Raw genomic sequence first — 13667 nt, forward strand, 5'->3', positions numbered from 1 at the left:
GCCATATAAGACAAATCCACAGCTAACATCATTCTCAATGGTGAAAAGCTGAAAGCATTTCATCTAAGATCAGGAACAAGACAAAGACCACTCTCCTCACTTCTATTCAACATACTTTTGGAAGTCCTAGCCACGGCAATCAGAGAAGAAAAGGAAATAAAAAGAATCCAAACTGGAAAAAAAGTAGGAAAACTTTCACTGTGTGCAGATGACATGATACTATACATAGAAAATCCTAAGGATGCTCCCAGAAAACTACTAGAGCTCATCAATGATTTTGGTAAAGTTGCAGGACACAAAATTAATATACAGAAATCTCTTGCATTCCTATACACTAACCAGAAAATATCAGAAAGAGAAAGTGAGGAAACAATCCCGTCTAGCATCACCTCAAAAGAATAAAATACCTAGGAATAAACCTACCTAAGGAGGCAAAAGACCTGTACCCTGAAAACTATAAGATGCTGATGAAAGAAATCAAAGATGACACAAACAGATGGAAAGATATACCATGTTCTTGGACTGAAAGAATGAATATTGTTAAAATGACTATACTACCCAAGGCAATCTACAGATTCAATGCAATCCTTATCAAGTTACCAATGACATTTTTCACAGAACTAGAACAAAAAATTTTTAAATATGTATGGAAATACAAAACACCTCCAACAGCCAAAGCAATCCTGAGAAAGAAAAAGGGAGCTGGAGGAATCAGGCTTCCTGACTTCGGACTATACTACAAAGCTACAGTAATCAAAACAGTATGTCACTGGCACAAAAACAGAAATATAGATCAATGGAACAGGACAGAAAGCCCAGAAATACCCACAAACCTATGGTCAGTTAATCTACAACAAAGGAGGCAAGAATATACAATGGAGAAAAGACAGTCTCTTCAATAAGTGGTGCTGGGAAAACTGGACAGCTACATATAAAAGAATGAAATTAGAACATTCTCTAACACCATATACAAAAATAAACTCAAAATGGATTAAACACCTAAATTTAAGACTGGATATCAAACACTCCTAGAGGAAAATTTAAGCAGAACACTATTTGACATATATCGTAGTAATATCTTTTGGACTTGCCTCCTAAAGCAAAGGAAATAAAAGCAAATATAAACAAATGGGACCTAATTAAAAGCTTTCGCACAGCAAAGGAGACCACTGACAAAATGTAAAGACAACATACTGAAAGGGAGAAAATATTTGCAAATGATATGACCAATAAGGGGTTTGTATCCAACAAATATAAACAGTTCATACAACTCAACATCAAAAAAATTAAAAACCTGACTTAAAAATGAGCAGAAGAGGGATTTCCCTGGTGGTCCAGTGGGTAAGACTCCATGCTCCCGATGCAGGGGGTCTGGGTTCAATACCTCGCCAGCAAACTAAATCCCACATGCATGCCGCAACTAAGAAGCCCATATGCTGCAACTATGAGGCTGCATGCCACAACTAAAAGATTCTGCATGCCGCAGTGAAGATCCTGCATGCTGCAACAAAGACCTGGAAAAGCCAAAATAAATAAATAACTATTTCAAAAATAACTTAATTAAAATTTCTAAAAAAAATGAGCAGAAGAACTGAATAGACATATTTCCAAAGAGGACATGCAGATGGCCAACAGGCACACGAAAAGATATTCATCATTGCTAATCATCAGAGAAATGCAAATCAAAACCACAATGAGCTATCACCTCACACCATCAGAATGGCTATCATCATGAAGAACACAAACAACAAATGTGGAGAGGATGAGGAGAAAAGGGAACCATTCTACACTGTTAATAGGAATGTAAATTGGTGCACCCACTGTGGAAAACAGTATGGAAGTGTCTCAAAACACTAAAAATAGAACTACCATGTGACCCAGCAATTCCATTGCTGGGTACATATCCCAAAAAACAAAAAACACTAATTCAAAAAGACACATGCACCTCAACGTTCATAGCATTATTTACAATTGTTAAGATATGGAAGCAACTTAAGTGTCCGTCAACAGATGAATGAATAAAGAAAATGTTGTATATATATATATATATATATATATATATATATATAATGAAATACTACTCAGCCATAAAAAAGAACACAAAATGAAATTTTGCCATTAGCAGCAACATGGATGGACTTGGAGGGCATTATACTAAGTGAAATAAGTCAGACAGAGAAAGACAAATACCATATTATATCACTTATATGTGGATTCTAAAAAATACAACAAACTAGTGAATAAAACAAAAAAGAAGTAGACTCACAGATATAGAGAACAAACTAATGTTTACCAGTGGGGAGAGAGAAGAGGGGAGGGGCAATATAGGGGTAGGGAATTAAGAAGTACAAACTATTCTACATAAAATAAGCTACAAAGATATATTGTACAACATGGGGAATATAGCCAATATTTTATAATAACTATAAATGAGGTATAACCTTTAAATATTGTGAATCACTATATTGTACAACTGTAATTTATATAATATCATACTCAACTATACTTCAATTTTAAAAACTCAGCAACAAGACAACCACCCCAATTAAAAATGGGCAAAACTTCTGAACACACATTTCACCAAAAAAGATATGTAGGTGGCAAATACACATACAAATGATGCTCAACACCACATACCATTAAGGAATTGCAACTAAAACAAAGTGAAATACCAGTAGACACTTATTAGAATGGCTAAAATTCAAAACACTGAGAACGCCATATGATGGAGATGTGAAGCAACAGGAAATCTCATTCATTACTGGTGAGAATGGAGGATGACATGCCTAAGGTGGAAAACAGGCAGTCTCTTTCAAAACTAAATATACTCTTAATACTCTAAATGTTTATATAAGCTTTATTTCTATCTGGCAAGACTTAGAGGTCACAAAGATATCCTTCAATAGGCAAACAGATAAACAATTAGTGGTGAAAATATCCATATGATGAAATATTATTCTGTGATAAAAAGAAATGAGTGATAAAAAGGCAGGATAAGACAAAGGAAACTTAAAACCATATTGTTAAGTGAAAGAAGCCAATCTGACAAGGCTACAAAATTCCAAGTATATGACGTTCTGGAAAAGACAAAAATATAGACCATAAAAAGATCTTTGGTTGCCAGGAATTTAGGGGTGGGGTGGACAAATGAATGAATAGGTAGAGCACAGGGAGTTTTAGGGCAGAGAAAGTATTCTGTATGTTACTGAAGTGATGAACACATGTCATTGTACATCTGCCAAGAACCATAGATTATATAACACAAAGAATCAACTCTAAGGTAAGTGTGGACTTTAATGCATCAATATGGTTGAATCAATTATAACAGGCATACACAGTAATACAGATATAAAAAATAAGGTTAACGGCATGAAGGCAGAGAGATTATATGTGAACTCTGTATTTTCTCAAGTTTTCTGGAAAATAAAAACTCCTCTTTAAAAAGTAGTCTAGGGAATTCCCTAGCACTCCAGTGGTTGGGACTCTGCACCTCCACTGCCAAGGGCCCAGGTTAAATCCCTGGTCGGGGAACTAAGATCCCACAGGCCACACGGTGCAGCTGAAAAAATAATAAAATAAAATAATAAATAAATAAATAAAAAGTAGTCTATTAGAAAAAAGAAAAGATTAAAACTTTTTTGCGGACCTCTCACTCCGGACGCGCACGCTCAGTGGCCATGGCTCATGGGCCTAGCCACTCCACGGCATGTGGGAGCTTCCCGGACCGGGGCACGAACCCGTGTCCCCTGCATTGGCAGGCGGACTCCCAACAACTGCGCCACCAAGGAAGCCCAAAACTTAACCTTTTCTTAATTCAAAAAGATACATGCACCCCAATGTTCATAGCAACATTATTTACAACAGCCAAGACATGGAAGCAATCTAAGTGTCCATCAACAGATGAATGTATAAAGAAGATGTCGTACATATGGAATACTACTCAGCCATAAATAAGAATGAACTGATGCCATGTGCAGCAACATGGATGGACCTAGAGATTGTCATACTAAGTAGGCCAGACAGAGAAAGACAAATATCATATGTTATCACTTACATGCGGAATCTTAAAAAAATGATACAAATGAACTTATTTACAAAACAGAAACAGAGTCACAGACATAGAAAACAAACTTCTGGTTACCAAAGGGGGAAAGGGGAGGGGGATAAATTAGGAGTTTGGGATTGAAATATACACACTACTGTATATAAAAGATAATTAACAAGGACCTAGTGAACAGCACAGGGAACTATACTCAATATCTTGTAATAACCTATAATGGAAGAAAATGTAAAAAAAGAATATATAACTGAATCACTTTGCTGTATACCTGAAACACAACACTGTAAATCAACTATATTTCAATTAAAAATTTAAGTAGTCTATTAGAAAAAAAGAAAAGACTAAAACAGACACATTAATATCCACCAGTGATCACTGATGACTGAAACAGGCCATCGTTCATTTAACTGATTTGAACTTTAGCCATCATGGTGTGCTATGAGGCCTGCAGGCCAAGACTGGGAAGGGAGGTGAAAGTTCCGTCGAATGCCTTTTCCGAGAGCCCAGCCCCGTGTCTCCTGAGAAGTGAAATGAGTGCCTTGCTTATTGCCATCCGTGTCTAGAACTCCAACATGGATGAGGAGCGTGCTGGTGGGTGAAGCCTTGTATTGCAGAGTCAGTATACATGCAGACAAGTGTTACCTTGATTTATATGGTGGGTATCTATGAAGTAAGAGATTCCCAGAGTTCTTTTATCACAAAGGGGGAACTCTTAGACAATCATCTAGGAATCGGTAAACATGTCCAGACGGGCCAGCTGTTGGCCAATGCTCAGATGACAGCCTGATGTTTGGTCAGCTGTGTGACCCTTGGATCCAGTCTTTTATCAGGGACATCCAAGTTAAGGGATGAAAGCAGCAGCTCTTCATCCCTACTGAGCTCCATCATGTAGGACTGTGGCCATGTCACCCATAAAGTATACAAAGTCCTCATTGCTTTTCTTTATTTTTTCAAAGATTTTTTAAAATTTTTATTGGAGTATACTTGCTTTACAATGTTGTGTTAGTTTCTGCTGTACAGCAAAAAGTGAATCAGTTATACATATACATATATCCCCTCTTTTTTAGATTTCCTTCCTATTTATGTCACCACAGAGTATTGAGTAGGGTTCCCTGTGCTATACAGTAGGTTCTTATTAGTTATTATTTTATACATAGTAGTGTATATATGTCAATCTCAATCTCCCAATTCATCCCACCCCCCCCTCCCCCCTTGGTAACCATAAGTTTGTTCTCTACATCTGTGACTCTGTTTCTGCTTTGCCAATAAGTTCATCTGTACCATTTTTCTGGATTCCACATAGAAGCGATATTATACGGTATTTGTTTTTCTCTTTCTGACTTACTTCACTCTGTATGACAATCTGTAGGTCTATCCACGTCTCTGCAAATGGCACTATTTCATTCCTTCTTATAGCTGAGTAATATCCCATTATATATATGTACCACATCTTCTTTATCCATTCCTCTGTCGATGGACATTTAGGTTGCTTCCATGTCCTGGCTATTGCAAATACTGCTGCACCTCACTGCTTTTCATTCAGTTAATCCCAAGGAGCTCCCCAGGGAGCCTAGCAGTCTGGGGAACGGGTGACCTCCTTCAGCATCACGGTACCTGGCAAGGGACTGAGGAGAGGGGAGGCCACCCGCTCTTGCAGGGAGGAATACGGAGGGCCCAGGTTTGGCTCTATTATGTTGCAAGGAGGTGTCGGTAGCCGTGCTGAGCTCATGGGGTGCTGTTTCCAGATACCAAGGCATAATGAGCAGCCGGGTGGAGGGTCACATGATCAGGGCCTGGGAGAGCCTCTGTTTTCGGGAAAGCACAGTACCTGGTGGAAATGCAGCTCTAATGACATATAGTGTGGGGCAGAGGAGGGCAATTCTTTGCATCAAAAACCTGTGGACAGGGGCTTCCCTGGTGGCGCAGTGGTTGAGAGTCCGCCTGCCGATGCAGGGGACACAGGTTTGTGCCCCGGTCCGGGAAGATCCCACATGCCGCGGAGCGGCTAGGCCTGTGAGCCATGGCTGCTGAGCCTGCACATCCGGAGCCTGTGCTGCGCAACGGGAGAGGCCGCAACAGTGAGAGGCCCATGTACCGCAAAAAAAAAAAAAAAAAGAAAGAAAAGATAAAACCTATGGGCAGGGCTTCCCTGGTGGCACAGACCGCCTGCCAATGCACGGGACACGGGTTTGATCCCTGGTCCGGGAAGATTCCACATGCCACGGAGCAACAAAGCCCGTGCACCGCAACTGCTGAGCCCACGTGCTGCAACTACTGAAGCTTGTGCACCTAGAGCCCATGCTCCACAACAGGAGAGGCCAACGCAATGAGAAGCCTGCACACAACGAAGAGTAGCCCCCGCTCGCCACAACTAGAGAGAGCCCTCATGCAGCAACAAAGACGTAAGGCAGCCAAAAATAAATAAATAAAATTTTTAAAAAACCTATGGACAGGGGAACTTCCCTGGTGGTGCAGTGGTTAAGACTTCACGCTCCCAATGCATGAAGCCTGGGTTCAATCCCTGGTCAGGGAACTAGATCCCACATGCATGCTGCAACTAAGAGTTCACATGGCACAACAAAGGAGCCTGCCTGCCACAACTAAGACCCGGCACAACCAACCAAATAAAGAATTAAATAAATCCTATGGACAGGGACTTCCCTGGAGATTCAGAGGTTAAGATTTCGCCTTCCAATGCAGGGGGTGCGGGTTCAATCCCTGGTCGGGGAGCTAAGATCCCACGTGCTTAGCAGCCAAAACACCAAAACAGAAAACAGAAGCAATACTGTAACAAATTCAATAAAGACTTTAAAAATGGTCATCAAAAAAAAATCTTTAAAAAAAAAAGCCTATGGACAACTTAAGGCCACGATGCGTAACTCAAGGAGGCATGAGAGAAGTTGCTACACCCTCTACAGTGAGTGCCTGCTGTGTGGCAATTTAAACACAGTAAAGACCCTTCTATGGTAGGGGTGCCCATTCAAGGTGGGCCAATTTGCAAGTAACAGCATGAACGGACTCAAGTAAAATTTGTAAACAAGAAATACGTTGCCTCTGAACATCAAAAGAACCAAGTACATGCTTTGGATGCTGAGAGGGACAAGAGCTATTGCTTACAGTGTCAGGGACGGAGAAGCCGTCTCATTAACAAAGAATTTTCAGGAGGGAGAAGCAGTCTCATTAATAAAGAATTCTCAGGAACTTAACCAGTGTTAGGGCCTCACATTACGTGTGGGGCAATGACCCATCCATTTTGGGAGGTACTCCTTTTTTCATTATTTCTCTTCCTGAATGAATGTCAAACCAGTGTCCTCAGAGGAGGATATCACTGGCGTCATGTCAGACCTGTGCTCCTGGAGCCAGGTAAATGTGGTTCAGATCCTGCCTGCAGAGACTGTGTGCAGAGGTAACTGTGCTGAGGTTCCCTGAGGATAACCAGGTAAAGGTGTATCATGTCCCTTCAGAGGCGGGACCATCTGCAGCTGAGAGGCTATTCACATAGGCACTGAACAGAACACACTTAGCCAAATCTGGGAGAGCAGGATATTTACCAGTTGCTGAGTGGATGGAGTCAGTAATTCCCATAATGTTGCAGACTGAGAATAGGGGTTTGTGCGGTGAGACCACAGCCTCCAGGTTGCAGTAATGCACTGTGAGGTGTCATTCATTCTCTCCAGGTTTAAGAACAGGACAAATTCCACTATTAAAGGAGAAGAATAGTGGATAATCACTTCTTCATTAAATAGGTGTTATACAATGGTTTTCAATCCTTCAAAGTCCTGTTTACTTTGGGACAGATTAAGTAACTTAATTGGGGGGGGGCGTGGTGGGGGTAAGGTCTGTGGAATCCCATTTCTGTCAAGACAATTTGGAAGTGCTAAAGACTTCATTTAAATGTAATTCATGTTGGTACAGCCACTATGGAGAACAGTATGGAGGTTCCCTTAAAAACTAAAAATAGAGCTACCATATGATCCAGCAATCCCACTCCTGGGCATATACCTGGAGAAAACCGTGGTCCAAAAGGATACATACACTCCAGTGTTCATTGCAGCACTGTTTACAATAGCCAAGACATGGAAGCAGCCTAAATGCCCATCCACAGACGAATGGATGAAGAAGATGTGGTACATATATACAGTGGACTGTTACTCAGCCATGAAAAGAATGAAATAATGCCATTTGCAGCGACACGGATGGACCTGGGGATTATCATACTAAGTGAAGTAAGTCAGACAGAGAAAGACAAACACCATATGATACTGCTTATATGTGGAATCTAAAAACATGATACCAATGAACTTATTTACAAAACAGAAATAGACTCACAGACATAGAAAACAAACGTATGGTGATCAAAGGGGAAAGGCAGGGGGGAGGGATAAATTGGGAGTTTGGGATTGACATATACAGTGTACTATATATAAAATAGATAACCAACAAGAACCTACTGTATAGCACAGGGAACACGGCTCAATACTCTGTAATCATCTAAGTGGGAAAAGAATTTGAGAAAAAATAGATATATGTATATGTATAACTGAATCACTTTGCTGTACACCTGAAACTAACACAACGTTGTAAATCAACTATAGTCCAATATAAAATATTTTTTTAATTTTTAAATAGAAATAAATATAATAGCAGAAATTTAAAATTTTTTAATAAATTTAATTCATGACTCGTTAGTGTAGAGTTTCCCTGCTTGGTATGGGGTATTTTAGGACACTGGGTATTATGACCATGGGGAATTTAGGCAAGACAGTAGTTTTCTGATGACTAAGGTGAGGCATACCTATTTGTCCCCCATAGTATATTCAGTAACTCCCCTAAGATGATCATGAGTACCTTGCTTAAATTTAGTGAGACCCCCATATGACTCTACTTTGAGACCTAGTATTGATTAATTGCTTGAAGATTTCTGAATTAGTGCATTACACCAGATGGCAAAATTAATTCAGAACCTATGTTGTAGAGGGCAAAAGCCAAGCAGTGTCCTTTTACCTTTTTTGTTGCGTAAAATCTTTTAGTATATGTTGGACTGCCAATTGGTCAAATTGTTTCAGTATTTTTTTTTTCTTTTGCTTCCTCCCTCCTTTCCTCCCCTGTTGTATTTTCATCACTGGATATACCTCAGGGGAAGAGGTGTCCTGTCTACCCTGGTGCTTATCATTTTTTCCCTCCAGAGAGCCTCACACCAGTGCCATTAGGGTTAGGGGTCTCCCCCATGACAACTGGTTGCTTCGTAGGGTTTAAGGACCCAGGACTTAGTTTGAGTTTGAACTAGTACCTTTGCCGGCCACAGAGGTGCCATGGTGTTGTCCCCTATAACCCCAAGAGTAGGATCTTTGTTGCAGTAGAGGCAGGGGCCACAGCAGCAGAGGTACCCAAGGGTCCTGGTGAGCCCCTAGAATTAGGAGGGTGAACTCAGCTGCCATCTACTGGCTGCCGTTCTCCCTCTCTTCTCTTTCTCCCTGTTTAAATGGCAGATGTTTCAGGAGCGGCCACCCCTTTTCCAGGGTATAGTCCCCCTCTGCCACCCAAACCCTGGCGGGTGTCAGGGCCAAACCAGCCTCTGTCATCGCTTCACTCTAACACTCAGATAAATCCGGCAAAGACATCAACACAGAACTACTTTAAGGAGAGCCCCGATCCCATACTCCTGCTCCTACAAGCTTTAGGAAGTCTCAAAACTGCCATCTCTGGCTGGCTGAACACAGAACTGAGTCCTGGTGGGGTCAACAATGCAACAAAGGGCAGCACAGCTCACAGCACGAGCTCCCCAGCACCCAGCAGCCCACAGCGCCGGCCCCCATCAGGGAGCAGAGCAGGTGAGCGAGTCAGAGCAGGAGAAGACAGACCCGTGGTGGGGTGGTCATGTCCGGACGTGCTGCTCACGGTGCCAACTGTTGTGGTCGCCTGCAGAGGTAGGGTTCCCTTGTTGAGGTTGATGCTGATGTGCACACACATGCACACACGCCAAAAGGGTAGGAAAAGGCTTACAACTCACACAATTGAGATCTCAGGAAAGGGCAGGGCTGGCCTCTCAAGCAGCTCAGAAACGGCTTCAGAAAACAAAGAGCGGAGCCTGGCCTGGATGTTCACTGTGGTTGAGGAGTGAGGCTAGGGCAAGTGTTCTGCACACAGGGGCCTGCGCGGGTGGAATCTCCTGCTCTAAGGGAGAGACCACCCAGGCTTTCTCATCAGCTTGTCCAGGTGGGGGCACGAGAGGAAGAGGGCGGGGTGAGGCTTAAGCTGTGAGCTGTCAAACGTCCAAAAATGGGGAGTCCAGTCCACACTGCCACTGCAGGGGGCCGGGGTTCAATCCCTGGCCCGGAATCTAGGATCCCACAAGCCACGCAGCCAAAAACAGAAAAAAATGGGGCGTCTGCTCATTACAAGCGCAAATGTGTAAGAACAGAATGCATTTGCAATTGCTTGTTTTTATATAAAGAAACACTTACAAGAAGCTCAAGAAATGATCAACACAGGTATTGGGGTGGCTGAAGCAAGAGCACTAGAGGCGCCCAGGATATGCTGGTGGGGAATCTTCTTAAGTTAGATTCTTATCTTACAGAGGTTTTTTAACCTTAACATGCATTATTAAAATAAACAGTACGTAATTTATTACCTACCCGATTATCTGTTAGCCTGTATTTTTAACTTACCTTTGCTTTTTAAAATTCATTAATTTTAACTTTTCTTCATAGGAAACCATTCTAAGATATAGTCCTTTAAACCTTAATGGTTATAAAAGCTTAAGCCATAAAAAAAACGAAAATTTTCAAATCTCTTCCTAACTAAACAAGAGGCTATTTTAAGCTACCTTAAACCCTTTCTGGAACAAGGTTGGGTATAAACAGTGAACTTTAAAAATGAAAAAAAATAACAGGAGGCATCAGAGTTTGTCCTTATATATCAAACTGGAGGGTCTTTGGGGGAATGGGTTGCATATTATAATGCACTAAAGGTTTGGGCCTAATCCCATAAACATAGCATGGTTCTCAAAGATTTAAGTAAGCTTTGAGTAGTTCTCCCCCCATCAATTAAAATGGAAATTCATTTGGCTTGGCAATAGTATAGCCTTTTAAATATCAAAATTCTCAGGGATATGCACATAGAAAACCTACTTGAAAAATTGAAAATGTACCTGAAAATTTAAATTCACCCATCTCACATCTTGAGGTTCTCTGCCCTAAAAGGAGCAAATATTCTATTTGTCTCCAGAATTTTCTCGTCCAACACACACTGTATGTTTCAGTCAACTTACATTCTCAAAGCCCAAGAAATTAAAAGTCTCACACACTCCCACAGGAAAAAAAATTACAAACTGCTAAGGGAAATCAGTTACAGGGCCCTAATAATCAACCGATAAAGGAATCAAGGGGAAAAATCACAAATATTCGAATCAGCTGAAATAAGCAGCCTGAGCCCCACAGTTTAGAAGCAAAAGCTACATTCTGAAAGTGAAACACCTTCCCAAGCTTTGGGCTCCAGACTCTCCTCGTTGAGATAGAACCGCCAGGCCAGGTCAGTCCCTGGAGAAGGAGGGTGGGAACACCAGAGCAGTCACAAGAATAAACTCTGGGAGCTCCGCCTGCCCTCCTCTCCCTGGGGAATAATGGAAAAAGCTTCCTCTCCCAGGCTTCCATTCTCACAATGAGGAAACTCTCACCCAAATTCAACTAAAGGTTCTGACCCAGAGAACTCCCAAATTCAAGACCCTTTGTCAGAAGACAGAATGCGTGACCTTCACAGATTTTCTCAATGGGCACAAATTACTTGGATCATGCCTAAGCTGTGGATGCAAAACTCCAACCTACATCTAGAAACAGGCACAAAGGGACTACAGTTACAGCCTCAAAAAGGGCATCACTCCACCCTGCCACCCCCATCGCAGGTGCATCCCCAGCTTTCCAGGGTTGGACCTTCTCTCAGTAGAAAGGGCTCCTTCTCAGCTGGGTGTGAGCAGGTAAGCATCTGCAGGGGGAGGCTTTCAGGAAGAACCAACTGGCCTTCAAGTCCTTCCCTTTGCAGCCTCAAGGCGGGGGCTTCGCTTAGAGACACTGACCTCAAACTCTGCTCCCAGCCAAGTTGCTCTGGACCAGCACTGACATTTTAAAAGCGACGAACCCACTGTTTGGAGAATGCAGTAAAGTCACTCAAAAGCAGTGTTTATGCGTAAAGGACGGAAGAAATTTGCAAGGCTAGTTCAACGAGAAAACTCACAAATACCTATTCCCTTCAGAAATGAATATAACAGTTAATTATTATTTCCACAGCAAGAAACTGCTTGGAAAACAATCACATTTGAACACTTCTAAGTGTTGCGAGTCTAAGACCTGATATTCCACTTGAAAAGCCCCCAAAATAAGGACAGACTGTAATCAAGCAGGACCCTATGGGGTCTTCCGGAACACACCTCCTCCCCCCACCCCAGCCCCCGCGATGTCCTCCGCCTGCCTCTTGTCTGTAGAAAAACTTTAGCCTCCTAGGCCTTCCCAGAGTTCCAAAGAATAAATTTAATCAGAGAAGTGAGAAAATGCAGGAAAAAAGGACAACAGTCAAGCAATAGAAAATAATAATACTTTAGCCATTAAAGTCAAGAACCTTTAGTTCCTCCTCAAGGGCTATAGATAATATTCGCAGCCATGTCCTTTGAGCTGTTCTGCAGATACTGAAATCCTCACCAGGTGGAAGATGTTAACTGTATGCTGCCCACCAGCACCTAGATCCCAGAACAGCTGGAAACAGAAGGTCGGTGATGCTGACTCCCAATTACCTCACTGCCAACCAATCAGAAGAATGTGCACAAGCTGATCATACACCCCACAACACCCTCTCCCTCACCCCATCTGTAAAAATCTTTCCCTGAAAGCCTTTGGGGAGTTCAGGACTTTTCAGCACTAGCTATCTGGACTCCTTACTTGGTGCCCTGCAATAAATGCTGCACTTTCTTTCACCACATCCCAGGCTCAGTAGATTGGCTTTACTATGTGTGGGCGAGCGGCCCGAAGTTTGGCTCCTAACAAGACCTCAGAATATTTATACACGCTCCCAGGGGAGTAAAAAGGAAACAAGAAATAAACGGAACAAACGTAATAATACTGAAATACATTATTTCACTTTTTAGAAACTCACTTCTTTGTAAATATTTTATACTGTCTTTCAAGATCTCTTAATTAAATACATTTTATATATTGAAAAACTGAGACTCAAATAAGTGAATAAATTTTTCAAGGTGACAAACACAGAGAGGGGTAGGGCTGACAGGTGAGAACACCCAGGAAAGTTTCCAAAGACGTACCGCTGCCCCAAAGACTTCCCATAGGATATAGGTATCCAGGAAAGATCCGGGGGGAGAGACACAAGGATTTCATATAAAGTAATGCCAGCTGGTAATTCTCTGATTTCCTTTCATGTAACATATCCACAAACAAAAAATAAATCTTTTGAAAAGAGCCATCCATCGGCTGTGGAGAATAAACAATTGAAATATCGGGTCCGTTTGAAATGCACCACGGAGAACGAACAGCTGATAATGATGCTGTGAATTCGAGAGGGCAAGTGGGCCTTGGGAAGGTGGGAGGGATCTGGAAGTTCAGGG

The sequence above is a fragment of the Delphinapterus leucas genome, unplaced genomic scaffold, assembly GCF_059928025.1.
Source record: "Delphinapterus leucas isolate spDelLeu-1000000601 "Yukka" unplaced genomic scaffold, BTC_Dleu_Yukka2 spDelLeu_asBTCV2_sq25, whole genome shotgun sequence".
NCBI classification, from domain to species: Eukaryota; Metazoa; Chordata; class Mammalia; order Artiodactyla; family Monodontidae; genus Delphinapterus; species Delphinapterus leucas.